We start from the raw sequence: 27,995 nt of genomic DNA, 5'->3' as shown, positions 1-27,995 counted from the left end.
CTAGTTTTTTTAAGTAACTTAACAAAATGGCACACTAAGCCTGCTCTGAGAAATAACCAAACCACTTTCATTCTCACAATACCCAAACACAACAATGTTTGGTTCCTGTTCCTCAGAGAAAAAGAAACTATGTTAGCACTTCATCTGTTGCCTACAATAGGATTTTGGCCATAAGACCTTGGTTGGTAAAAGTTCCTCTCTAGAGATGGGTTCTAAGAGTCTGAAGTGAAAACTATCACTAAAGAATCCATTTTGCACTCTAAAAAGGGAGTTAGAGAATACAGAAACCTCAGGTCTTAAATTATAACAAGTAGCATTATTATTTTTTTGAAGTTAAGATGTATCCTGTTTTGGTTTGTTATTTTAAAACTGTTCAATAAACCCCTGGCCAGGTAGCTCAGTTGGTTAGTGTCATGTTGATACACCAAGGTTGCAGGTTCTATCCCTGGTCAGGGCACAAACAAGAAGCAATCAATGAATGCATAAATAAGTGGAACAACAAAACTGATCTCGCTCTCTCTGAAGTCAATAATAATAATAATAATAATAATAATAATAATAATAATAGACTGTTCAATAAGAAGGCTGGGCAATGGGACTACAGCAATCAGTGAAAAGATAAGGAACAACTCTCACAAAGATTTCTGTAGAAGAGAAAGACTGAGAAACAAGAAAATAAATAAGACACTTTTAGGCAGCCTACATGCTATTACAAAAATAAAACAAAGTATTGGGTTAGAATACGAATAAAGGTACCATTAAATAAATGGGCCTAGAAGAACTGATGGCTGAATGATGACTAAGCAAGGTACTAGGGAGCAGCAACCAGGTTGAGGGGGGAGCAAGTGCACAAACTCTGAGACAGGACCAGATAGAAGGCTTGTGTGGCTGCTATGTGAATGTGGAACAGTGGTTAAAATCAGTTAAATAGGCAGTCATAATATGTAGGTCAGATATGTAGGACTGTTTGACTTTGATAAAATAATTTTCATTTTATCTTAATTTGGTGAGTCATTAGAGTATTTTAAGCAGAGAAATTAGTGACATTAAGACTATAATTGAAACCTAAAGATGTTGTTTTCTGTAACAGTTCACAGGCTCATAGAAAGCCTTTCAAGGTTCCTGAAAAATGTATGGAGGAAGTTTAAAAGTTAAATTAAAGTATACATTCTATAGGCCCTGTCTCAGTGGCTCAGTTGGTTGGAACGTCATTCCACACAGCGAAAGGTTGCGCCTTTGATCCCTGGTCAGGGCATGTAAGTGAGGCAACTGATCGATATTTCTCTTTCACACAGATGTTTGTCCCCCCAGCCCACTGCCCCCAATCAATAAACATAGCCTTGGGTGAGGATTAAAACACACACACACACTCACACACATTCTATAGAATTCAGTTCTTTTTGACCTGTTTCTCTTCTTTGGTCCCCTAATCCAGTAAATTAAGATAGTCCTGCCAATTTCCCCTTTATAATGTTCATTTATTTTTCCCCTTTGCCAAGCATCCTACTTTAAACTCTGTTCTATCTCTTGTTCTTTTCCTCTCCTTTTTTTCTTAACACATGCTTGTGTGTATGAATGCACAAGATGGGTAGAGAACTGAAGAGATGAGCCTGCAGAGGTCCCTGAGTTTTCTATGTTAGAATCTCAATAATGAGTAGGAAAGAGTATATCATTTCCAGGAAAGAAAATAAGAGATTTACTGGGTAAGATTAATATTAACAAGGAATAAACTTTGGAATAGCATCTGATGGGTTGCAGAAAGCCAAAGGACCCTTTGTTGAAAAAAAATAAAGCAAACAACTAGGTAGACAAGAGGAAGGCTGGATGAAAACATGTGGTCACTGTAGATGCAGGACAGAGTGCAGCAGCTCATATGGTGCAGGACACAGCTACACTACATATGGGCTTTTTTCCTCTACTCTTGTTTGTCAAAATTTTATTCTCCTAAAAGGCCTAGTTAAAAAACTATGTCCTTTTACAGGCTTTCTGTGACCCTACCAAGCCAGAATTATCTTTTTTTCTGCTTTACAGTCTCATATTTGAACTTTTATTTAGCTCGATTTATTTAGCTCGTCTTATGTTACACTGTTACTCTTATGAACACAATTATCCATCTTGCTTACCTCACAAAGGTGCGAACAGAAGAGAAACGTGGAATGCTAAATGAGCTTAAACAAGTTCACTTACTCAGTTAATACCCATTGAGCAACTACTATGTGCCAGACACAAAACCACAGATGTGGTCTGTGTTCTCATGATGTTTATATCCTTGGACATGGTGGGGAATGTTAGCAGTTATTAGTTATGGGGTATGGTTGATCCTTGAAAAATGTGGGGGTCAGGGATGTCGACCCCTGTACAGTTGAAAATCACATGTAACTTGTGACTCCCCCAAAACTTAATTACAGTCATTGCCGAAATTCTCTAGGAGGCCATGCCCTTTTTTAATCCCCCCCAACAATGGCCACTGCACCTGGTACACAGCAGGTGATAAATAAATGTCAGTAGTGGGAATACTTCACACAATGGTGGCTCTTCCTGTGCTCTGCTGCAGGGCCGCTTTTAAAGGGCCTGCCTTGGCCACCAGTGGTCTCTTTGCTATAGATTCCAGGGCCTCGGCTAATCATCCCTTCTACCTGGTTGTTGCCACTTAGCCACTTTTAATTCTTGGGGTTTTCCTCCATCCCATCCCCAGCTGACTTTTTATCTCCAGGACTAGAATCTCACTGTCATCATCTCCTTCAGATTCCACCTTTAAGCCAAGCCATCTTTTCTTTCCAAACAGATGTTGCAATTAAGGCAGAATAACAAGCACTCCTTTGACTAAAATGAAAATTTTACATCTTTGAGGCTCCACATTAAAACAGTTCACAAAATTAGAGCCCATCCTGGGGATTATTCCCTCCCTGGGCACTTCTTCATTTTCCAGTTAAAGCAAAAGTGGTGAATTTAACTGCAAGTACATGAATTCCTTCCAGCCCTAAAAAGGTCACTTAGTACAACTGCCTGATTTCAGACTCAGGGATGGAAATAGGATGAAATAGAAAACCCTTAACTTTTGGGGTCAAGGTCTAGATGAAAGACTTGCTAACTAAAAGGGAATGGTGACAACAAACAAAACACTAAATAAAATAAGATAATGACAGTGTTTTAGAGTTTCAACACTATACAAAGGGATCTGTAAAATAAAACTCTAAAATAAGCCGCAATAATTTAGTTCAAATACCAAAATTTTCCCAGATAGCAGTGAATTTAAGTTTTCTATTTGAACTGTATGTGTATGCTAGACAACAAGTATTTATTGAGCAGTTATGTGCGAGTCAAGGAGGATATGATGATGTAATGCCAGCAGAAAAATAACTTGTGCCAGTCAAACAGCTAGGCGATGAGGATCCAGGACAAGGGAAGTACAGGAGTCTATGGGAACACAACAAAGGAGCATCTGATCCAGCTCTGGGTCAGCAAAGACTTCCCAGGAGTAAAATCTCAACTGAGATCAGATAAATGAATACGAAGCAGACAACAACAGCAACATTTAATATAGCAATTGCCAAGTACTATTTTATTTATTTTTAAAATCTATTTATTTATTTATTATTTTTAGATAGAGGGGAAGGGAAGGAGAAAGAGAGGGAGAGAAACATCAATGTGTGGTTGCCTCTTGCACGCCCCCAACTGGGGACCTGGCCCGCAACCCAGACATGTGCCCTGACTGGGTATCAAACCAGTGACCCTTTGGTTCGCAGGCTGGTGCTCAATCCACTGAGCTATACCAGGCAGGGCTCAAGTACCATTTTAAGAGTATTCCATATATTTACCCACTAATTCTCCCAATGACTCCATAAAGGAGGAATTATTATTATTACCTATCTTGTAGAAATGGAGAAATTGAGGCTTTCAGAAAGTAACTGCCAAAGTCACACAGCTAAAAAGAGGCAGAATAAGGATGAAAACCCAGGCTCCCTAGAGGTTTTACTTCTCTCTCTCTCTCTCTCTCTCTAAGAGTTGAGGGGTGAGGGTGGAAAGAAATAGTAAGAGAAGAAATGAAAGTGTAATAGGCAGAGAAATGTATGCATTAAAACTCTGAAAAAACATACAGCAAGAATTGAAGGAAGTTCAATATGGTGAGCTCTTGGGAGAAGTTAAGAATGGATATTTAAAAGAAACCAGATTAAACTGGGGCAGCTAAGGTTAAGGTGGCCATCAAGAATCGTTAGTGTGTGTATTACAGCAGCAGTTTATTAAGTGATTTCTTGGTGTTTCTTCCTTTAAGACAATCTTTCCATATAACATTACTAGAATTCAACTTCCTAAAATACTATTTCCATGATATCACTACCCTGCTCCAAAAGACTTTAGGAGTACTCCACTGGCTAAGATTCAATTTGAAATTGTCGAGTTTTCACAAAATGACCTCCATTTCTCTTCTTAACCTTATTTTTGGATTTCCACCAATCCCAATTACAAATTTCAGCCCCATATAATTTTTTTTGCCCTTGGAACAAACCATCATTACTGAATAAAAATTTAGAAGATCCCTGGCCACTTAGCTCAGTTTGTCAGAATGTTGTCTTGATATGACATGGCTGCGAGTGTGTCAGGGCACATACTAAAATCAACCAATGAATGCATAAATAAGTAGAACGACAAATCGATGTTTCTCTTTCTCTCTCCCCCCTACCCATTCCCCTCACTCTCTAAAATCAAAAAATAAAAATTTAAATATGTATTTTTTAATTTAGAAGAATTATTTTAATTTAACACTTTGTATAATACTTCAGGTTATAGACAATATACTTAACATCCTTACACAGTATCACAATATTGAGTGGGTACACACAGAAGGAGAAGAGTGAATTAGTGCAAATAGAACCGGTACCTTAATATTTCTCAATGCTTTTTGCATGTATAAAAAAATTTTGACCACTGGGTAATGAGAAATATAAAGAACTCCCTTTCAGGTTTAAGTGGCAGATATTTTATCATTCTGGGTAATACCTGACATACCAAATATCAAAATTCAAATGAATGAGTCTGGACTATCCCCAAGAGGCACAATTTCATTCCTACCAAAAATGTCAATAGGAAGAACTAAATTTAATGGTTAGGATAAAAAATAAAATAAAATAAACATCCTATTGCATGCCTTATTTATTGTAAATTGCATTAAATCCTTTTTCAAATCAGACAGACTATAAATAATAATTTAAACATTCTCTCAAATGGTGAATAACTTTAAATACACACTAAATCTAGTTACTACAAAAAAATCTCAATTATCTACACTGCTATTATGACAAAGACTAGTAATGTTAAGTATTTGTGGCTAGGAGGGAAGGTCAAAATTTTCTATGTTAAATTTTTAGTTAAGCTTCAAAATTGACCCCTTATTTAACTCTCTGTAAAAAAACAATTTTTGGCTCTGGCTGGTGTGGCTTAGTGAATTGAGTGCTGGCCTGTGATCCAAGGGGTCATTGGTTTGATTCTCAGTCGGGGCACATGCCTGGGTTGCAGACTCAGTCCCCAGATGGGGGCGTGTGAGAGGCAACCACACATCGATGTTTCTCTCCCTCTCTTTCTTCTTCCCTTCCCCTCTGTCTAAAGACAAATAAATAAAATCTTTAATAAAATGAAATTAAAAATTAAAAATATTCCTTAGTTCCAGCCAAGATGGAGGTGTGAGTAAATAATACGCTTCCCTCCTTGCACAACCAAAGAAGAAAACAGCCAATTTAAATACAAAAAACAACCAGAACTGCCAGAAAATCGAACTATATAGAAGTCTGACAACCAAGGAATTAAAAAAGAAGCACTCATCCAGGCTGATGGAAGGGGCAGAGACAGGCAGCCAGGGAGGAGAGGACGTGGGGCAAGGCAGCAGCAGCTGGTGGACTGGACAGGCGAGGTGGTGGCTGGTGGACCAAGCGGTATCACATCTGGGTGCAGATAAACTGGGAAGAACAACTGGGGAGTGGGACCTTACAGCGTACAACCCAGGGTTCCAGCGTTGGGAAAATAAATCCTCAGAACCTCTGGATGTAAAAACCTGTGGAGACTGTGACAGCAGGAGAAACTGCCAGTCTCTTGAAAGCAGGACAATATAAGACAAACCAGCATTGTTTCCTCTCAGACCCCTCCCACACACACAGGGCCGCAACAAAGCAAAATGAATTGTTTCATCCTGGACAATACCTAAGTTTGTCCCCTTAAAATGTACAGGTGCACTGAGACAAAGAAGTATAGCCCAAATGAAAGAAGAGATCAAAACTCAGAAAAAGAACTAAGTGATAAGGAGACAGACAACCTATCAGATGCAGAGTTCAAAACACTGGTAATCAGGATACTCACAGAAATGACTAAGAACAGCCACAAAATAAAGGAAGAAGTGAAGGCTATACAAAGTGAAATAAAGAAAAATACACAGGGAACCAAGAGTGAAGGGAAGGAAACTGGGACTCATATCAACGATTTGGAACAAAAGGAATAAACATTGAATCAGAACAGAATGAAGAAACAAGAATTCAAAAAAATCAGGACAGGCTTAAGAACCTCCAGGACAACTTTAAACGTTCCAACATCCAAATCATAGGGGTGCCAAAAGGAGAAGATGAAGAGCAAGAAATTGAAAACTTATTTGAACAAATAATGAAAGAAAACTACCACAATGTGGCAAAGGAAGTAGACATACAAGTCCAGGAAGCTCACAGAGTCCCAAAGAAACTGCGACTCCAAGAAATCCAAGAAGAAACACACCAAGACACATCATAATTACATTACCCAAGATTAAAGATAAGGAGAGAATCTTAAAAGCAGTAAGAGAAAAGGAGACAGTTACCTACAAAGAAGTTCCCATAAGACCATCAGCTGATTTCTCAAAAGCAAAACAAAAACAAAAGACAGACAATAAATGATGGTAAGGATATGCAGAAACTGGAACCCTTGTGCACTGTTGGCATAAACTTTAGTTGAGTTCTGACAACTTACTACCATCGGACGAGCCACGCTGTTGGTATAGGAATATAAAAAATGATGTAGCCACTAAGAAAAACAACATGGCAATTTCTCAAAAAATTAAACATAAAATTACATATCAGCCAGCTGGGACTCAAGCTAATACTTGCACACATATATTCATAGCAGCATTATCCACAGCGACCAAAAGGGGGAAGCAACCCAGTGTTCATCAAAATATGAATGGATAAACAAAGTGTGCTATATAGATACAATAAAATATTATTCAACCTTAAAAAGGAAGTAATTCTGATACATGGTTCAACATAAATGAACCTTGAGAACATTATGCTGAGTATAATAGGCCAGTTACAAAAAGACAAATACTGTATGATTCTACTTTTATGAGGCACCTAGAGTAGTCAGATTCATAGAGACAGAGAATAGAATCATAGTTGCCAAAGGCAGAGAAGGGAATAGGAAATTGTTTAATGGATATGGTTTCAGTTTTGCAAGATGAAAAGGGTTCTGGAGATTGGTTGCACAACAATATGAACATATTGATACTCTGCATATTCTATTTATCGGTAGATCTGTACACTTAAAAATGGTTAAGCTGATACATTTTTTGTTATATATGCTTTAATAGATTTTTTTAAAGTTCAAAAAAGGCCAAGAATGACTCTGGAACTGGATTACCTGACTTTGAATCTTGGCTCTGCTACTTCCTAGCTATATAACTAGTAGGTACCTCATTTCTTCAGCCACAGATGAGATGACATAAAAGTACCTACATTATTAACTTACTGTGATAATTGAATTAGTATATATACATGAACTTCTTACAACAGTATTAGCACACAGTGAGTCCTATTGTAAGCATTTATTATTATTAAATTCACCATTTGGAAAACATAATTTAATGTGGAATTTAGGCCTGCAGGCAAAACTGAGTTTCTCCCATGCAAAACTGAATAAAACAATTTGTATGCTTGCATTCAGGGTTTGCAGGTAAACTCCCGATACAAAGCAGCACTAACACACAAACTAAGAAAGATTTCCATAATACCTTATTTTTCAAAGACTTCATTTTCTTTTTTTAAATTTAATCCTTATTGTATTTTTTCCATTACCATTTAGTCGCCTTACACCTCTCTCCCCTCAGCAATCACCACACTGTAGTCCATATCCATGAGTCCTTTTGCCTTTTTACTCAATCCCTCCACCCCCTAACTTCCCCCTGCACTAGCTGTCATCCTGCTCTCCACCTGAGAGTTTGTCCCATTTTCTTGTTAGTTCAGTTTGTTCATTAGATTCCACATGAGTGAAATCATATAGTATTTGTCTTTCTCTGACTGGCTTATTTCACTTAGCAAAATGTTCTCCAGATCCATCCATACTGTTGCAAAGGGTAAAATGTTCTTTTCTTTTTTTTACAGTCAAGTAGTATTCCATTGTGTAAATGTCCCACAGTTGTTTTATCCACTTATCTACTGATGGACACTTGGGCTGCTTCCACATTTTGGCACTGTAAACAATGCTGCAATGAACATAGGGGTGCTAATGTTCTTTCAAATTAGTGTTTTGGGTTCCTTCAGATGTATTCTGAGACATGAGATCACTGGGTCAAAAGGCAGATCCATTTTTAATTTTTTGAGGTATCTCCATACTACTTTCCACAGTGGCTGCACCAGTCTGCATTCCTACCAACAGTGCAAAAGGGTTCTCCTTTCTTCACATCCTCACCAGCACTTGTTGTTTGTTGATTTATTGATGACAGCCATTCTGACACATATAAGATGATATCTCATTGTGATTTTAATTTGCATTTCTCTCATGATTAGTGACATTGGGCATCTTTTCATAAGTCTATTGGCCACCTATATGTCCTCTTTGGAGAAGTGTCTATTCAGGTCCTTTGCCTATTTTTGAATTGGGTTTGTTTGGGGGTTTTGTTGGTGTGGAGTTTTGTAAGTTACAAATTTTGGATATTAAGCCCTTATCAGATGTATTGGTGAATATGTTCTCCCACTCTGTAGGTTGTCTTTTCACTTTGTTGATGATTTCTTTTGCTGTGCAAAAACTTTTTAGTTCAATGTAGTCCCATTTGTTTATTTTTCTTTTGTTCCCCTTGCCTGGGGAGATGTATCTGATAAAACACTGGTATGGGTAATGTCTGAGATTTTGCTACCTATATTTTCCCCTAGGATTTTTATGTTTTGGGGTCTAACATTTAAGTCTTTGATCCATTTTGAATTTATTCTTGTGTGTGGTGTAAGAAGGCACTCTAGTTTCATTTTTTCTGCGTGTATCAGCCCAATTTTCCCAACACCATTAATTGAATAGACTATCTTTAGCCCACCGTATGTGCTTGTTCCTCTGTCGAATATTGACTATAAAGTTGTGGGTTATTTCTGGGCTCTCTATTCTGTTCCACTGATCTATGTGTCTGTTTTTATGCCAGTACCATGCAGTTGTGATTACTACGGCCTTACAGTTTCATATTAGGTAGCATGATTCCTCCAATTTTGTTCTTTTTTCCCAGGACTGCTATTGCTATGCAGTGCCTTTTGTGATTCCATATATATTTTCAAAGTATTTGTTCTAGTTCTGTGAAATACATAATTGGAATCTTGATAGGAACTGTGTTGAATCTACAGATTGCTTTGGGTAGTATGGATATTTTAATGATGCTGATTCTTCCTATCCATGAACCAAAAACTTCATTTTCAATTTTGAATATTTCATCAAGTAGTTTGTTTTAGTAGATGGTCTTAAAATTTTTTTCAGTGATTCTAACCAGTACTATTAACTGGCCACATTAACTAATGTCTGTTGATTCACCAATCTGTAATGAAAAGCACCGGATTTAACAACCATCTGGTGTCGTGTTATTTCTATGACAGTTTATGTTTTACAATGTCTGTAAGTAGAATATTACTCAAAAGTGGCATCTTTTTACTTCCTTTTCTTCATTGATCTCAAAAATAATATTAACCATTTCTAAGCAAGATGGTAAAATGAACAATTCTGTAATTATGTAAGGCTGTGACCCTTGTGTCTTATACTGCACTTGGAGATGTTGGAGAAGTTAAATGTTTTTCTGTGAAAATGGAATGTTTTGTGGTAAGGGGTCAGTGTAGTTTGCTTGGAATCATTTCTCCTGAAAATTCTTCCTTGCAAAGAGGACAGTTAAGTTGGAGAAGCAAATCAATGGGGAATATATATCTAAACTTGAAATCATCCTCATGAGAGGATCACCACTGACTGAACAACTATGAATTATCTTTTTTTCTGCTACTTGGTTTGTGAGGTGACTGATGACTTTCCAGCTTTAACCTAGTAGTCTGTAAGGGCCTTATAAACATATAAGAGTCTAGATACCCCTACTCTCCTTCTCTACCTCATTTTTCCTCAAAGCCCTATTTGCTCTAAATAGAAAGATTTTCATGCTTAATATTTATTGTATATTTCTCCCGCTAGAATGTTATCAAAACTGGATTTTTTTTTAAAACTGTTTTGTTCACTGATGTATCCTAAGTACCAAAACAGTGCCTGCTACCTGGTGGACATGCATTCACTAAATATTTGTCCAGTCAATGAATTTAAACAGCCTTACAAATGGCTAGAGGTAATTATGTTATCCTTAGATATAACCTGGTTTTAGGAAGTGCTTCTTTTGGGGCTGAGACAAATTTTATTGTTCTTCAGAGCACGGGGCTTTCTTTCTGAACTTTCAAAAGCCCAGAGGGCAAAACAGCCTTGTTTACCATCTGCCATACCAATTCTACATAAGATTATTACTGCAAATGTATTCATCCACTTCACATTCAATGTTCCCACTTCAATTATGTCATCCTAACATGACTGCAGAGGTCTACAAGGCTAAGGCTTTCAAATATCCAGCCAGAACACTAAACAAGCCAAAAATCCAGATTACATGGATTCTACCCTTACTACACAAAGCTGATAAGATCAGTGTAATACTGACACCATGGTGGTCTATGTAAAAAATCCTAGGGAATCTAAAACAAACCAAACCAAAAAACCCTGTTAGAAATAAGAGCTAAATGACTTTGATATAAGGTCATATACAAAATTTAACTGCATTTTTATATACTGGCAACCAGTCAATGAAAAATGAAATTTTATTAAATACCATTTACAACAGTATCAACAAAATGAAAAATTAAAATCACAATGAGATTTTTAAATCCACTAGGATATTATAATGAAAAAGACAAATAATATCAGTTCTGGCAAAGATGTACAACACTTAGAACTTTCATCAAGCTGATGGTGAGAGTGTAGCCACTTAGGAAAATAGTTTACTGATTTCTTATAAAGTTAAATATATTTTTAACATATGACCCAGTAATTCCACTCTTAGGTATTCAACAACAACAAAAAACCCATAAACAAAATATACACATAGATATGCACAGCTTTTTCTATAAAAGCCCACACTAGAAATAACCCAAATTTCCTTCATTGGTGAATAAACAAGTTGTGGTATATCCATACAATTAACTCAAGTACTCAACAGTAAAAAGAAATAGCTAATACATGCACCAGTATGGACAACTTTCAAAGAAATACTGAGAAAAAGAAGCTGGACACAAAAAAGTACATACTGTATGGTTCCTTTTATACAAAACCCTGGCCCGCAAAATTACTATGTAGTGCTAGAAATCAGATTAGTGGTTGGTAGTAATGGATGGGAGGAGAAGGCTGATTGCAAGGAGACACAAAGGTACTTTCTACGGAAATTACAATATGCTATATCTTGGGTTGGGTACTGGTTGAACAGAGGTATTCATTTGTCAAAAATCACCAATCTGACACTTAAAATGTATGATTCTTACTATACACATATTGCCATAAATTTATTTTTAAAAATCCTGATGATCTGGATCTTCTCACCATACCAACCCTTATCCCCTCTTCCCTTTTATCAAGCATTTCTGGCTGAAAGTACCTCAAGCAGAGGCGGGTTCCTAGTCTAATTTAATCATGGTAAGTAGCCGCTCTTAACCTCTTTTACCTGCTAATCAGAATGGAAAAACCACAGGAACACAGTTCTTTCATTATAGGAAAATTACAGCTTTCTGTAATTGTTCACCATCTGGGGACCACCTTGATATACGCGGTACAACACCTACAACTTGATGGGCCAACAGCAGAAGAGAAAGCAGACTGGCAATCTGGAAACTGAAAATCAAATGCCTTTTAACAAACAACGGACCCGACCTGTATTCTCAGCTCATGGCTTTCATGCTAGACTAGTAAAAAGGGGTTTGTTTGCTGACCGCTTAGAGGATTTAGGAAAAGGGATTAGACCTGGCATTGCTGTTGAGAAAACCCTGGGCTAAGACTGACAGAGACCCGTGACCTTGGAAAGGGGTTCAGATAAGGCTATAGAAGAAAAACCAGCCTGAAAAGAAAACTTCTAACCTAGCACCATTTGTCTGGTTGACAAAAATTACCTTAATTACTTTTGCATGAATCTGGATACCAAAAACCAGTGAACTGCATAAAATATAAAGTATATCCAATTATATTCCAACAGGCCTGAAAGTCCTTTCAAATTATATGATTTTGTTGGACTTTGGGTCTAATGAATATTACTTGGAATAAATGGGTCCAAAGCTCAGGTTGAAAGCCTTTCTGCTCCATTAACTTTTTTTCTTTTTTGAATGAGATTCATTCAGGCAATGAGCATTTATGGAACAGCTACTTGGAACCAGGTCCTATAGCTAAGTAATACAGCACCTAAAGTAAAAATGATGCAACACTTGCCATCGACAAGATCTTACAGTCTAGATGGAAAAGAGAGAATTAATTCATACAGAATTGTGTGTTAAGTGCTATGACAAAATTCATTTGAGATCTTGGGAAATAAGCGCTTCCCAGAGTAAAATTCCTACTGATTCTTGAAATAGAACTAGAAGTTATTTGATCAAAAAATGGCAGAGAAAGGTATTCTAGGCAGAGAAAGAAATATATACAAAGGCACAATGACATAAAACAATAGGAGTTATGAAATCTGATGGCATGTCTAAGAAACTGCAAGTACCTTAGTATGGCTGAGATAAAAGGAGTGGTTGAAGATAAAGCTATAAAAAGCAGACTGGAATGGGATTCTGAAGGCTGTGCTAGGGGAAATAATGAAAATATTTTACGTAGGAGTCTGATATCATGCTGTCCTTTTAGAAAGATAACCTGGCAGCAAAGTAGAGAAAGGTCTGAGAGATGCTAAATCAGGAGCAGGGTGACCGACCGGAAGTAACTGGGATGAAGTAGGTAGTAAGTAGTAAGGTCCAACTAAAGCAGAGAAGTGGCGATGGAGAGGAGAGAGAATATTGTTAAGAAAAATCATTCACATGATATAACTTCTGGAATAAGTGAACAGGAGAGGATCTGGCACAATTCAGCTTCAGCAATTGAGTGGATGACCCATTAAACAATACCAAGATATGGAATATCAATAGATAATCAGGTTTAGGCAGAAAGATAAAAATTATTTTAGACATGCTGATTTAAACATAGTAAGTATATGACTGTAGTACACAGTCTTGAAAGGTGACAATATTTAAATCCTATTCAGTATTATAGGGTTGAAGCTCTATTTGATGATAGGAGAAAATAACATAGAGAAATCTTAAGAAATTCCAGAAAGAAATGGTTAAATCTCATAGTTGAACCTGGAAGAGGTTATCATTTCTGCCTCTCTCTCACAATAACTACTTGCAGAACAAGTGTATTAAATTCAGGAAAAATTTTATTTTTAGTTTTGCCCAAGGGGCCTATACATATTGTAAGGCAAATTCAAAGTTTGAGAAAGACTGAGTTTAAACCATTTTCTTCCCTATTCTCATACAGCATAAAGATATAGACACTGGAGAGTAGGTTCTAGACTCACCTATCTCAGAAGGACCCACTTACACTGAAGAGACTAAATGTCTAATTTCAGTAAATAGTAGGACCCAAGAGGCAAGGGGAAAGAGAAAAGGTTCCACCTGGATAATAATTCTCTTTCCATAAAATCAGTTGTAGTGCCGTGCAATTCATTTACAATGCTCCACTCTGCCAGTTATTTTCCTTCCAGGGAAATGCAACTCTTCTCCAATTGTCTTATTTGGTAGAAAAGAGGAAGGGGACTAACATGGACTTCATTTTGCCGCTAGACTTGAGGTTTTTTATCTATATTTTAAAAATCTATCTGTTTTCATCAAGACTAATGACCTATTCTGGATCACTAAACACAAAGCTATCAACAACTGACAAAAAGTCTCCTCTTTTCACCAGCCCTTCCTCTCCAGCTTTTCAATCCTTACAAAGTTCTGCCTACTCCTTCTTCTTCAAGAACAGATGCTCTGAGAAAGAGGATGAGGATGGGGGGAGAGAGCAGAAAAATAATTTTAAAAAAATGTATTACAAGGCATAGGAGAAATGCAGACATAAACCAGCTGGCAACAAAAATCCTCACTTTTCAGACAAAATTAAAAATAATTAAACTCTCTGGTCTCTGCGGATAGCCAAATTTACTAATAAACTCTATTATAAACCAGTGTATGAACTAAAGCAAAAATCTAAAATATTTTGGTGAAGACTCACCAAAATTTCCCCAAATTTTTAAATGACAAGATCTTACTATCTTGTTGTCATATGATGATAGTCAAGTACCTTAGAGCTTAGAGACCTAACAGTAGATCCCAACATACTGTTCAACACCTCAACAGCAGAAATTTCTGAAAGAAATTTAATTTATCTGAAAAATTTTAGTTAGGAAATAAACCTAACCAAAACACTGCTCTAGAGTACGCATTTTCAATGAGGGGGTCCTCACCTGAAGGGGCAAATTAACCATAAGATATTATGATGGTTTGTGTTCTACCACAGGGAAAGGGTATAAGGAGATATATGGCATATATCTGGTATTAAAATTTCATAAGACAATTAGGGAGAAAATGTCTAAAAAAGGCTCCTTAGGAAACAGTAATGAAGAAAAAGATTGAGAAACACTGTTCAAGATTAGGGGTCAACACACCTCTCCTGTAAAGAGCCAAACAGTAAATGTTTTACACTCTGAAGGCTACCCAGTGTGTCACTGTTCAACTCTGCCACTGTAGCATGACAATGGCCACAGATGATATGTAAAGGAACAAATATGGCTGTGTTTCCATAAAACTTTATATGTGGACAATAAGATACAAACTTCATATAATTTCATATCATAAAACATTCTTCTTTTGATGGGTTTCAACCTTTTAAATGTAAAAATCATTTTGAAATGTAAAAACATTTTAAAATGTAAAAATCAACCCAAACATCATCAACTAACAAAAGGATATATAAAATATGGTATATCCAGATGATGGAATATTATTTGGAGGTAAAAAGAATGAAGTATTGAGTCATGCTGTCATATGAATGACCATTAAACACATGCTAAGTGAAAGAAGCTAGTCACAAAAGACCACATATTTATTGTATCATTCCATCTATATGAAATGAGCAAAATGGAAAAATTAATAGAGACAGAAGGTAGATTAGTGGCTACTTTGAGCTAGAGTGGTGGAGGCAGCAGTGTTTGGGAGAAGTTGGAGCCTGACTGCTCAAGTATACAGGTTCTTTTGGGGGCCATAAAAGTGTTCTAAAATTAGACACTGATGAACTATTCAACTCTGTGAATATACTAAAAACCTTTGAAATGTATGCTTTAAATGGGTAAAATTTATGGCATGTAAATCATATCACAATAAAACCATTTTTAAAAATATGGTTAAAACCATTCTTAGCTCACAGACTGTAAAAAAAAAAAGGAGGTGGCCCTGGTTTGGTCTGCAGTCTGTGGCTTGCCAACCCTTGTTCTAGATGTAACAGTTGAGCAAGTGTGATCTTAAGGGAGGAGAATATGAACTACCATTTTAGGAGTCAGAAACTAATTAAAAGAGCAAATATTTTTCATGGCCCTTTAGGAAAAGCAAATGCTACTCTGTAGGAAAAGCAATATGCTGTAAGAATTGCTACCATGCACACTCAGTAAACCAAACCAGATACTCAAACTTTAGAATGTATCAGACTCATTATGGTTCGGGAAGCAAGGGAATTGTTCAGAAAGATTGCTGGGCCTCGACTCCAGGATTTCTGAGATGGCAGGTCTGGGATGGAGATAGGAGCCTGCATTTTTGACAGACTTCCGCATGATGGTGATGCTGCTGATCTGGGGACCACGCTCAACACCAGTGATCTAAACTAACAGACTAGAGTGAAATATTTACTCTGGCAGTCATGTATCAGACACAAATAAACATTTAAGAAAAAGTGAAGATATACATTCTTTTATTTACTTCAGTGGGTCTTGATCATTGGCTCCTAAAGCAGTATGAGTTTTAACATATTTTCTTTCAATACGCAGTGTGGCTGTATATAGTCATAAAACCTCCTCCTCCTTCCTTAAAACTGAAGCGGACTATTCATAAACCATCAGAGCACTAGGTACATTTTTTTTTTGACACAGGTACATAGACAAAGCAGTTAGTGTTGTCCAGAAGCTCACTAACATCATTTTCAAGACAATCTAGCCCTGGCTGGTGTGGCTCAGTGGATTGAGTGCTGGCTTGTGAACTAAAGGGTCACTGGTTCAATTCTCAGTCAGGGCACATGCCTGGGTTGTGGGCTGGTTCCCCAGCTGGAGGCATGCAAGAAGCAACCACACATTGATGTTTCTCTCCCTCTCTTTCTTCCTCCCTTCCATTCTGTCTAAAAATAAATAAATAAAATCTTAAAGAAAAAAAAAAGAAAGTCTATGCAGCAAAATACAGTGAAGCAAAAGCAATCTAGACCAATAAATCACAGCCCAATAGTGTTTACTTAGAGCACTTGGTATGAGAGTATCTACAAAAACAAGAACCTAGGGACAACACCCTTGGAGCTGGGGAGTTCTGTCTAACACCATGCAGCTTTCCACCTTCCTCACCACCATAAACTGAGTCATTAAAAAGCATAACGGAATCATCCATGCAGAAGAATTCAAAATTATGCAGACAATCTGATCTCAAGGAGAGAGGGCACTTGACTCCTCACCCCTTCAGTGTGGGCTATGCATGGTGACTTCCTCCCACTGAACATAGTATCGAAAGACGGGGAACAAGTAACTTAACAGTATAAAAACCTGACTAACACTATCTTATCTAGGTGATCAAGTTCAACATCAACATGCTAAATCATGTAAGCTGTATGTATCTTTGATATAATGGGTGAAAATGTTACTTTACATCTGTGGTTCTTCTTCCCCAAACCCATTAACTACATTCTAATCCTGAGGGAAACATCAGATGAATACCATTTGAGGGCATTTTACAAAATATCTGACCACAACACCTCCAAGCTGTCAAGGTCATCAAAAACAAGGAAAATCCGAAAGACTGTCACAGTGAAGAGGAGTTTCAGGAGACATGATAACTAAATGTAATGTGGTCTCCTGGATGGGATCCTAGAATAGAAAAGGATATTTGGCAAAAACTAAGAATATCTGAATAAAGTATGGAAATTAGTTAATAATAACATCTTATATTGGGTAAGTAATAGTAACAAATGTACCATACTAATTAGTAAGATGTTAACAATGTGGGAATATAGGAGTGGGATATATGAGAACTCTGTACTAACTATTCTCTCAAACTTTCTGTAAACCAGAAACAGTTTAAAAAATAAAGTCTATTAAAAAAAAAAAAAAAAGCAGCCCTGGCTGGTGTAGCTTAGTGGATTGAGCGTTGGCTGAGAACCAAAGCATCGCAGGTTCGACTCCTAGTCAGGGCACATGCCTGGGCTGCAGGCCATGACCCCCAGCAACTGCACATTGATGTTTCTCTCTCTCTCTTTCTCCCTCCCTTCCCTAAAATAAATAAATAAAATCTTTAAAAATAAATAAATAAATAATAAAAAATTTTACAAAGCATAACACCACAGTTCCAGGCCAAAGCTGGTAAACTGTCAGAAACCACTAGATCCAAAAACAAATCACATCTGGACCAAGGTGTCTTAAGTCTTTTCACACAACTAAAACAAACATACATACCAGACCAGCTATACAATACTTATTGTCCATGATAACACTGAACTAAAGAAAAATCTTAATTCTCTCAACTCCTTTCAAAGAGCACTTAACTTTTTTTTTTAAATTATTGAGCCCAATTACATGGAGAAGAAGAGATAAATAAGAGTCTATCTTTGTCAAACAGCTCATAGACAGGGATAGGGGAGATTGTCAATCAGATGTAGAAACAAAAATTAGAACAGAGTAAGGCAAATCAGTGCTACAATAAAGTCTGCAAAATAATCATGGGAGCAAGGCTCAGGACAGCTGACAGAAAAACAAATTACTAGTTATCAACAGATTTTAGGAAGCATGAGTTTCAAAACTTTATTCATAGATCAGTTATCCTTTAAAGTTCAAAGAGAGAGAGAGAGAGAGAGAACAGCTAAATCTTCCTGCCCCTTAAAAAATGTTGACAGCCTTCAGGGAATTTGAAAACAAGAAATTCTGCAAAAATAAATGTCTACAAAAAATTAAAAAAAAAAAATAAATGAATGCCCACATAGTTTTCACAGGCAGACTTGTAACACCCCCATGTATATACCCAGTCATGAGAATTATTCAGAGGGAAAGCACACACTTTTCTGGTCTACTTAAATATATAACCCTAACATCCCCCGCTTCCTTTTGCCCTTTTGGTTTTCACTCAATTAGCAGGGACATCTAAATATTATTAAGAGTTCTCAGTGACAATAATTAACATTACGTTTTCCTGACTGGCATGTACCTTTCCAAACATTTCTTCTTTCTATCCAAATTCTACCCATTATTTGACTCCTAATATGCCCAATACACTCCTTCAATAAACCTGTTTCCAAAAAATCTTCCACTGATTTTTCCTTTCTTTAAATCACGTATAAACTATGTTAAATAAGTTATCACATTTCTGTGTATTATAGATCTAATATTTCATGAGTTTTGTCTCCGAGTAAGATGTGCATTTCTTGCATTTAAACATCTGAACAAATCAATATCTGGGCAGTGAGGCAGCTGCTTCCTCCTTCATTTCTTTGGGTTACTAGAGAAACTTGTCAATAGATTAAAAAAAAAAGACAACCTTTTGTATTACTTAAGTCTTTCCAAGGCATGCACTGGTACAACATTTAATATGTACTGTGGTTTCTACTCTCATAATTCAACTACTTACTAAATTACTCATGGTTCATGGCTGCTTACAGAAACTAAACTCTGGCTGATTGAAGCAAAAGATGAAAGGTTAGTGGGTAACTCAAAAAACTCCCAGGAAGTCTGGAGAATTAGGCTCAGAAAACAAGGAGGCACAGAAAGAGACACAACCAGAACCATTAACAAAATCATGCCACACTATCAGTCTGATAACACTGCTGCCTTCATCACTGAACTCCTGATGACACTGATACAGTATGGTGCTGTTACCACCACCGCTGTAAACAGTTTTCTTCCACTGTCCCTTGACATGAGGAACTGACTGAAAATATTAGAGATGATATATCTGGTGGTGAAATTCGGGTCAAGGTCTCAAACCCTCATTGCTAAGAGAGCTAGTAAAGTAAGAATCTGGTGTTTTCTGATTTTACAGACACTGGACTTACATGGTAAGGAACTGCCCCAAAGGGCAGAGGCTCCGATAGTTGTTGCCACCTCCCCACAAAAGACAAAATGTTCTTTTTATATACTGAATTATTATTATTATTATACTTATCTTCCAAAGTATTAAGGGCATATCTATATAAAATACTAGATTCTGAATAAAAGCACAGTATCTTAGGGGAAAAAAAACTATGTATTCAATCAAAATAACATGAGTAGTACAAAAAGAAGTAATAGCAATTATTTGCATATATGGATGGTGATATTTAACCTTTCTCAGTAACTTAAATCTGAACAATAACTGTCACCTAGTCCAATTAGCAGCAGAGAAGTACAGGGATAAACAATTCTGTACTAAAATAGTGCAGCTAGATTTGATAAAGAAAAAACTCTAGAAGCTGTCTCACACAATTCATCATTTTAAAAGATTTGTACGTCAGACACTGGGGATACATACGGAAGCTTAGAATCTAATAAGAGAAAACAGACAGATATGAAAACACCTGGATATAATAAAATATTATGGATGCTAAATATTGCCGTGGGGGTTCAGAGTAAAGACGCCAGGGCAGAGGCGGGGTGCAACAACACAAACTCAGGAAAGGCTTTGTCGAAGAGGTCTTCTTAAGTATCTGGAATGATAAAATGAATTGCACAGAAAAAAAGACAGAGGAAGGACAACAAATAAAATTAAAATACCATCCTGACAGGCAATAAGCCTAGTTCCATTTATCACTCCAAAGAGTTTTAAACAGGTGAAAATAAAAGTTTATATGAATGCATATCAAAAACAAAAAGATGTCAGTTAAGTTGGATCACTGGGATTTATTTTCCTAAAAGCAAATGCAAAGCTGGATATTATAGATTACAAAAGAAAGTCACAAATTCTTCCCCTCCCTGAACCCACTCATTTGCAATTCTCTCATCAAGAGATGGAATTCTGCCCTGATGTGCATGCTCAGCTGGTTGAGCATCTTCCCACAAAGCGAAAGGTCGCAGGTTTGATTCCTAATGAGGGCACCTGCCTGGGTTGGGGCCCAGTCCCTGGTTTGGGCGTGTGGAGAGAGGCAATGGGTCAATATTTCTCTCACACATTGATGTTTCTCTCCCTCTTTCTCCCTCCCTTCCCCTCTCTCTAAAAATAAATAACAACAATTGCCCTGGCTGGCGTAGCTCAGTGGATTGAGCGCGGGCTGCGAACCAGTCATCGCAGGTTCGATTCCCAGTCAGGGCACATGCCTGGGTTGCAGGCCATAACCCCCAGCAACCACACATTGATGTCTCTCTCTGTCTCCCTCTTCCAACTCTAAAAATAAAGTAAATAAAATCTTTAAAAAAAAATAAATAACAATAAAAATCTTTTAATTTAATCTTTATTGTATTTTTTCCTAATACCATTTACTCCCCTTATATTGCCACCCCCTCCCCTAGCAATCAAAAATAAAATCTTAAAAAAGAGAGATGGAATTCTACCTTTTTACTACTTGCACCTGTGCTAGCCATGTGACTTGCTTTTAGCCTTGGACAGTACAAAGTGGAGGAAGCAAAGTAGTAGCAATTCTCTGCCTGTGCTTCCAGAGGCCAGGCACGCATCCTGCACTTCCTCCTGGGCAGGGAGATGTCCCTTGTATAGCATGCTAGAGCAGGAACCACCACACAGAGAAGGTAGCTCCGTTGGCCCAACCAAGGTAAGCCAAGTCTGGCAGAGATCACTAGAACCATGTAGTAGAACACAGCCTAAACTGCTAACCCTCAGAATTAAAAAAAGCTAAGTAAGTAATTGTTGTTTTAAGCCATTAAGATGGGTTGCTTTTTATACAGCAAAAGCTAACTGAGGTAATGGATAACTTAAGTAAGAGGTTTGGAAAATATGTAGACAAATAAGTTTCTAAAGTAAAGGATGAAAAATCACCATTATGAAATTTCTAGAGAAATGATAATAAAATTTTCAGATTTCCTCAGTATTGTATTTCAGAAAATTTCCACAGCCCCTACAATATTTTTTTAATGGGTAAGAGGTAATCTAAAAGTATAAATGCTCAAATATTCATCAACAGCAGAATTGCTAAGTAATTGTGGTATATTTTCACAATAGACTAGAGAAATGAGAGTGAGCAAACTACAATGATATGCAATTATGTTTATGACCCTCACAGGCTCAAATGTATATATAAAACTTAAAAACAGGCAAAAATAAGGTATAATGTTCGAAGTCAGCATAGTGGTAGAGGAGCTAGTAATGTTTTGTTTCTGGATCTGGGTGCTGGTTACATGGGTATGTTCAAATTGTAAAAATTCATCAAGCTATAATCTTATAGTGTACTTTTATATGTATAATAAATGTTTTTTTCACTTTTATTTATTGATTTTAAAGAGAGAGAGAGAGACAGAGAGACAGAATGGGGAGGAGAGAGGGAGAGGAAGAGAGAGAGGGAAAGAGTGTGAGAGAAACATCAATTTGTTGCTCTACTTATCTACATACTCATTGGTTGCTTCTTGTGTGTGCCCTGATTGGGGATCAAACCCGCAACCTTAGCATATCAGGACAATGCCCTAACAAACTGAGCTACCCAGCCAGGGCTAAAATGTTCTTTTTTTTAAAGTACATATTATTCTACATAACTGATCATTATTACCTTTATTTAGTATTACTGTACTCCCAAAATGTTATTAAAAACTTTGGACGTATACCAAAATCAGAAAACTAGTATAAATACATTGCTGTATTTTGATTGGCATCTCTAATGACCTTTCAGTTCAATACTTCTTAGTCAAAATAAGAATCAGAAAAACAGGAACAAGCATAATTTGAGTGCATGTATATATGAATCTCCTACCTATAGCCTTCACTGGAATCTTTCACTATTTTCTTGAAACAGTAAATTGATGTATGCAGGTTGGAGACTGGGTTTCCAGCAGCTCTTTTATACACAACCAAAAGTAGTTTCTCCTTTAAAAATAAACAATCTAAAAATACAAAAATTCTAGCTAGAGTTCACAGGCAGATGGTAAGACAGACGGAGGAGAGGAAAGGGGATAGTGACTGAAAAAACTGAGTATACAAGCATTCACTCCTAGAGCAGGGATCTGGCGTTGGGGGTGGGGAGTCGCTCCCTTAGGAAAATCCCAATGGCCAAATTCAAAGAACCACTAAATTTGCACATTTCATTTAAATATATTCATTCAACATTCACACACACACACACACACACACACTCTCTCACATATATTCTGAATTTTATTATTACTGTTCTAAAGGTTATCATTGCTTCAATTTTCATCTTTATTCACTCAAACACTCATGCACTTTAGGGTGAGGAAACATGAGAGCACTGAGAAAACCTGCTTAAACCACCAGTGTGGTTCAAACATCTGTATGTACAACATCTAATGATGTAGTATATGACATCATGTTTTTCTATGGCTGTCATCCTGAGGGAAGAAATGAGCCAATAATGTCACACCTGTAAAGTTTACATAGATTCTGTTATTTCCTTCTGTTTTGGGTTGGATAATAGAAAACAGTATCTCAACCTATTAAGTCTGGAACTAACACAAGACCCTAGACTTCAGTAAGTGAAGACATATAGATATACCACGTTTTTAGGTGGTAAGCCAATGTTATATAAGAATGGTGTAATAACTTACTACATTATTATAAAGGTCATTTCTCCCTCAAATTAAATTTATAAAGTCAATGTAATTCCAATCAATAGTTGAATTGGATTTTGGGAAGAATATAACAAAACATTAAAAAAAATTTATTTATTGCCCTGGCTGGTATGGCTCACAGTGGATTAAATGCTGGCCTGCAAACCAAAGGGTTGCCGGTTTGATTCCCAGTCAAGGCAAGTGCCTGGGGTTGTGGGCCAGGTTCCCTTTAGAGGGTGTGCGAGAAGCAACCGCATACTGATGTTTCTGTCCCTCTCTTTCTCCCTCCCTTCCCCTCTATCTAAAAATAAAATAGAAAATAAACAAAATACATTTTTAAATGTTTATTTATTGACAAGAGAGAGAGACAGACAGATAGACATCAATATGTTGTTCCACTTATTTTACACATTCATTGGTTGATTCTTGCACGTGCCCTGACTGGGGATAGAACTTACAACCTTGGCATATTGGGATGACGTTCCAACCAACTGAGCTACCTGGCCAGGGCCTAATGAAAGATTTTAAAGGTAGACTAGAAAGAGAAAATATGAGGACAACTTTGGCTTGTTACAGCAGCCTGACTCCTATATGGCACATACTATGTTATTGTACAAAGCATTAAAAGAGTTTTCCATATATTAATGCATTTAATCCTCACAATAACTCTATAATGTAATATCATAATACTCATTTTACAGACAATACTAAGGCGCACAGAATATAAGTAATTTTCACTAAGTCATCTAACTGGTAAATGGTGGAGCTAGCATTCAACTAGTCTAACCTCCAAGTTAAGCTCTTCACTTGGTTATATCATCCTGTGTCTGCTCCTAAACATTGTATCTCATAGGCCCACAACAGCTCATTAAAAGTATGACACCATGCCCTGGCTAGGTGGCTCAGCTGGCTGGAGCATCAACCCATACACCATTGGTGGTACAATTCCCATCGGGGTGCATATGGAAGGCAACTGATCGATGTTTCTCATGTTGATATTTCTCCCTTTCTCTTCCCCCTCTCTCCTCTCTACCTTTTCCTCTGTCTAAAGTCAATGAACATATCCTCAGGTAAGGATTTTAAAGAAAAAGTATGATATGATGATATAACATAACTGGACATAAAAGACTTGCAACATAGCCAAATACATATAACAATTTAGATTACGATAAAGATGGCATCTCAAATCAATGAAACACTTTGAAGGATATTTACAAAATGATGAGAGGACAATGATTCTCCAATGGATTTTTTAAAAAATGAGGTTCCTATAGCACATCAAAATAAATACCAAATGGTTCTTAAAAACCAAACTTAAAACCAAAATATTTAGAGTAAAAACATATAGGTTAATATTTTTATAATCTTGGGGTGAGGAAGTTCTTTTTAAACTAGACATGAAATCCAGGAATGATTAAAAAATTAACTGGTTTCATTAAATACAAACTTCTGTAAGATTTATGTAAAACGACAGTACTCACTTCAGCACATATACTAAAAGTGGAATGACACAGAGATTAGCATGGCCCTCGGACAAGGACGACATGCAAATTAATGAAGCATTCCATATTTTGGGGAATGTAAAGTACAAGACAGGGAATACAGTTAATAGTATCGCATACCTTAGTAAGGTGACAGATGGACACTGGATTTTTCATGGTGATCACTTTGTAAAGTATATAAATGTCAAGTCACTATGTTGTACAACTGAAACTAATATTGTAAGTCAACTATACTTTAATTACAAAAGAGCTTGCTTGACAGTCCAGAATGAAAAAACAAAGACTAAAAACACATAAGTAAACTTAAAAGGGAATTTTCTCTATCATGTGTAATCATCAAAATCCTAGTAAGATTTTTTGTATATATAGATAAGCTAATTCTAAAATTTATATGGAAAGGCACTGCCCTAAGAATAACTAAAACAATCTTAATAAAGAAAAATAAAATGGGAAGAATCACTTACCCCATATTAAGTCTTGTTAAATAGCTGCAGTAATCAAGACAATGTAGTACTGGCAGAGAGACAGACACACAGATCAACGGAACAGAGCAGAGAACCCAGAAATAGATATATACATGTGTGCTCAAATGATTTTGACAAAGGTGCAAAGCAATTCAGTGAAGGAAGGTCCTTTCAATAAATGATGCTGGAGCAATTGGGACATCCATAGGCACACACACACACACACACACACACAAAATGAGCGTAAATGTAAACCTCATACCTTCTATACAATTTCACTTAAAACTGACTGGCCTCTGAGGAAAAAAAGAATCCCTGGCTTAAGTGTAGAACATACATGCAACCATATATCTCAGAAGGGGCTGGATCTAGAATATATAAAGAACTCCAAAAACAACAGTAAACAAACAATTAGAAAATGGGCAAAAGACATTTGGAGACTTTTCACTGAAGAAGGTACACAGATGACAAGTACATGAAAAGATCTTCAACAATGTTAGTCATTTGGGAAATAAAATTAAAACCACCGTGAGATATCACTATACACCTATCAGAATGGCTAAAATAAAAATAGTGATAACACTAAATACTGGCAAGGATGCAAAGAAAATAGATTCTCATGCACTGTTGGTATGTAAAATGGTACAGCCACTCTGGAAAATTACTTGGCAGTTTCTTAACACACTCAACACAGAATTACCATATGACCCAGCAATTGTACTCTTGGGCATTTATCCCAGAGAAATGAAAACTTACGTTTGCACAAGACCTGTATATGAATGTTCACAGCAATTTATTTTTATAATAGTCCAAAACTGGAAACAGCTCAAGTGTGATTGGTGATTGGTCTAACAAACTGTGCCACATACACACCCATGCCATCGAAACTCAGCAATAAAAAGGAATGAACTATTGGGTTGGCCAAAGAGTTCATTTAGTTTTTTTCTGACTATGGCTCTAGTAGTACTTAGTTGTTTTTAACTTCACTTAAAACAATTTTGTTAGACTGTATTGTGACAGCTGTCATATCAGCATGCATTAAAAAAAACTTCAAAATTGGTGAATTTTTGTGCAGACGCTTTAATTTTAAAGATGAAAGAAAATAAACAATTTTAGGCATATTATGCTTTATTGATTCAAGAAAGGTAAAACACAACTGAAATACAAAAAATGATTTGTGCAGTGCATGGAGAAGGTGTGTGACTAATTGAATGTGTCAAAAGTGGTTTGTGAAGTTTCTTGATACTACTGACATTTTGGCCAAATAAGTCTTTGCTGTGGGGATGTCTTATACATTGGAAGATGTTTAGCAGCATCCTCCGCCTCTACCCATTAGAAGCCAATAGTGGGAGGTAGCCGACATACTCAAAATATCCAAATCAATAAAGTTATTGGTGAAAATGAAAAATGTGTCTTTTATTGCACAGAAAAAGCCATATGGACTCTCTGACTGAAGAAAGCCAATTCCAAAAGATTACTTACACACTTAGGATTTTATAGGTAACATTATTGATATGGCAAAGTTGTAGATTAGTGGTTGCCTGGGATTCATGGGGGAAAGGGTGTTATATAGGTGGGGGGTGGCTTTAGTAAAAAAGGACAATAACAGGGACCCCTGTAGTGATGGAACAGTTCAGAATCTTGATGTGAATACACATGCGATAAGATTGTAAAGAACGCCATGTGTGCACACACAACTTGCAAGAGTGTGCACACACACAAAACTGGGCAAATCTGAATGATTTTAGTAGATTGTATCAATGTTGCTATACTGGTAGTGATGTTATACTATAGTTTTGCGAAATGTTACCATTGGGGGAAACTGGGTAAAGTGCACAAGAGATCTGTGTATTTCTTACAACTGCATGTGACTCTACAATTATCTCAATAAAAATGTCAATTTAAAACAAAACAAAACAAAAAGACAAAGGATGGACAGCAAAATAGCTGTGATAAATAAAATAGACAAAACCACACTAAAATGATAATAAAGTATTTTCTAAAAGACTTAAACCCATAAGGAAGGGAAGAGGAGGAGACAACTGAAGCATTTTGGAATCTAGAAAGCAAATGAAAGAATGGTAACAGACTAAGCAAACATAAGAATGCTGAATACTACACCTGCAAAAGGGAAAACTTCCAACTATACACACCCATCAACACCATAGACTCTCCCCCCACCCACTCACCACAAGAGTTCAGGAACTGGTAACACCAGATAACTCAAGGTGGGGAGATGGATGATTTAGTATTAATGAGACTGATTGAAAAATATTTAAGAAGCAATTATATCCTTAATTATTTTACTCATTCAGATGTCTCCCCACTCCTAACTCAAGAAACTAGAGATATATTTTCTGGAAAGGGTCAAACAGAGAATCTCTGGACTAGGGTGCTCCAGGCACAGGAAAGGGCATGAGCAGATAGATAACCAAGGACTACCAGGTACCTGAGGAAAACTTCTAACATGAATGACACAGATCAAAACCAGCATTTCATAAATGAGTCAACCATGGCTCATATCAGCTAAAAATGAGATTAGTATTCGCCAGACTGCCCATCCATATGTTTAACAAATATTTAATGGTCCAGGTGCTATTAAAGGTGCTTGGAAAACAAGGGTGAACAAACCAGAAAACCTTTTCCTTGGTAGAGCTTACATTCTAGCACATAGAGTCAGAAAATAAATTATAAACATAATAATTAAGCACATACTTAGTAAATCAGAAGATTGGTACTTTGAAAAAAAAATGGCGC

The 27,995-nt window shown here is 36.7% G+C and overlaps 1 protein-coding gene and 1 pseudogene across 1 annotated transcript in view; one reads left to right on the top strand and one right to left on the bottom strand.

The window, feature by feature from the left end:
- The window catches only part of ZNF609 (zinc finger protein 609), a 196,995-nt gene that overhangs the window by 113,104 nt on the left and 55,896 nt on the right, over positions 1–27,995 (bottom strand).
- Positions 24,746–24,846, top strand: LOC114493604 (annotated as a pseudogene).

Source organism: Phyllostomus discolor, chromosome 1, assembly GCF_004126475.2.
Source record: "Phyllostomus discolor isolate MPI-MPIP mPhyDis1 chromosome 1, mPhyDis1.pri.v3, whole genome shotgun sequence".
Lineage (NCBI taxonomy): Eukaryota > Metazoa > Chordata > Mammalia > Chiroptera > Phyllostomidae > Phyllostomus > Phyllostomus discolor.
The sequence above is the reverse complement of the archived record's forward strand: the minus strand, read 5'-3'. Positions and strand labels throughout refer to the sequence as shown.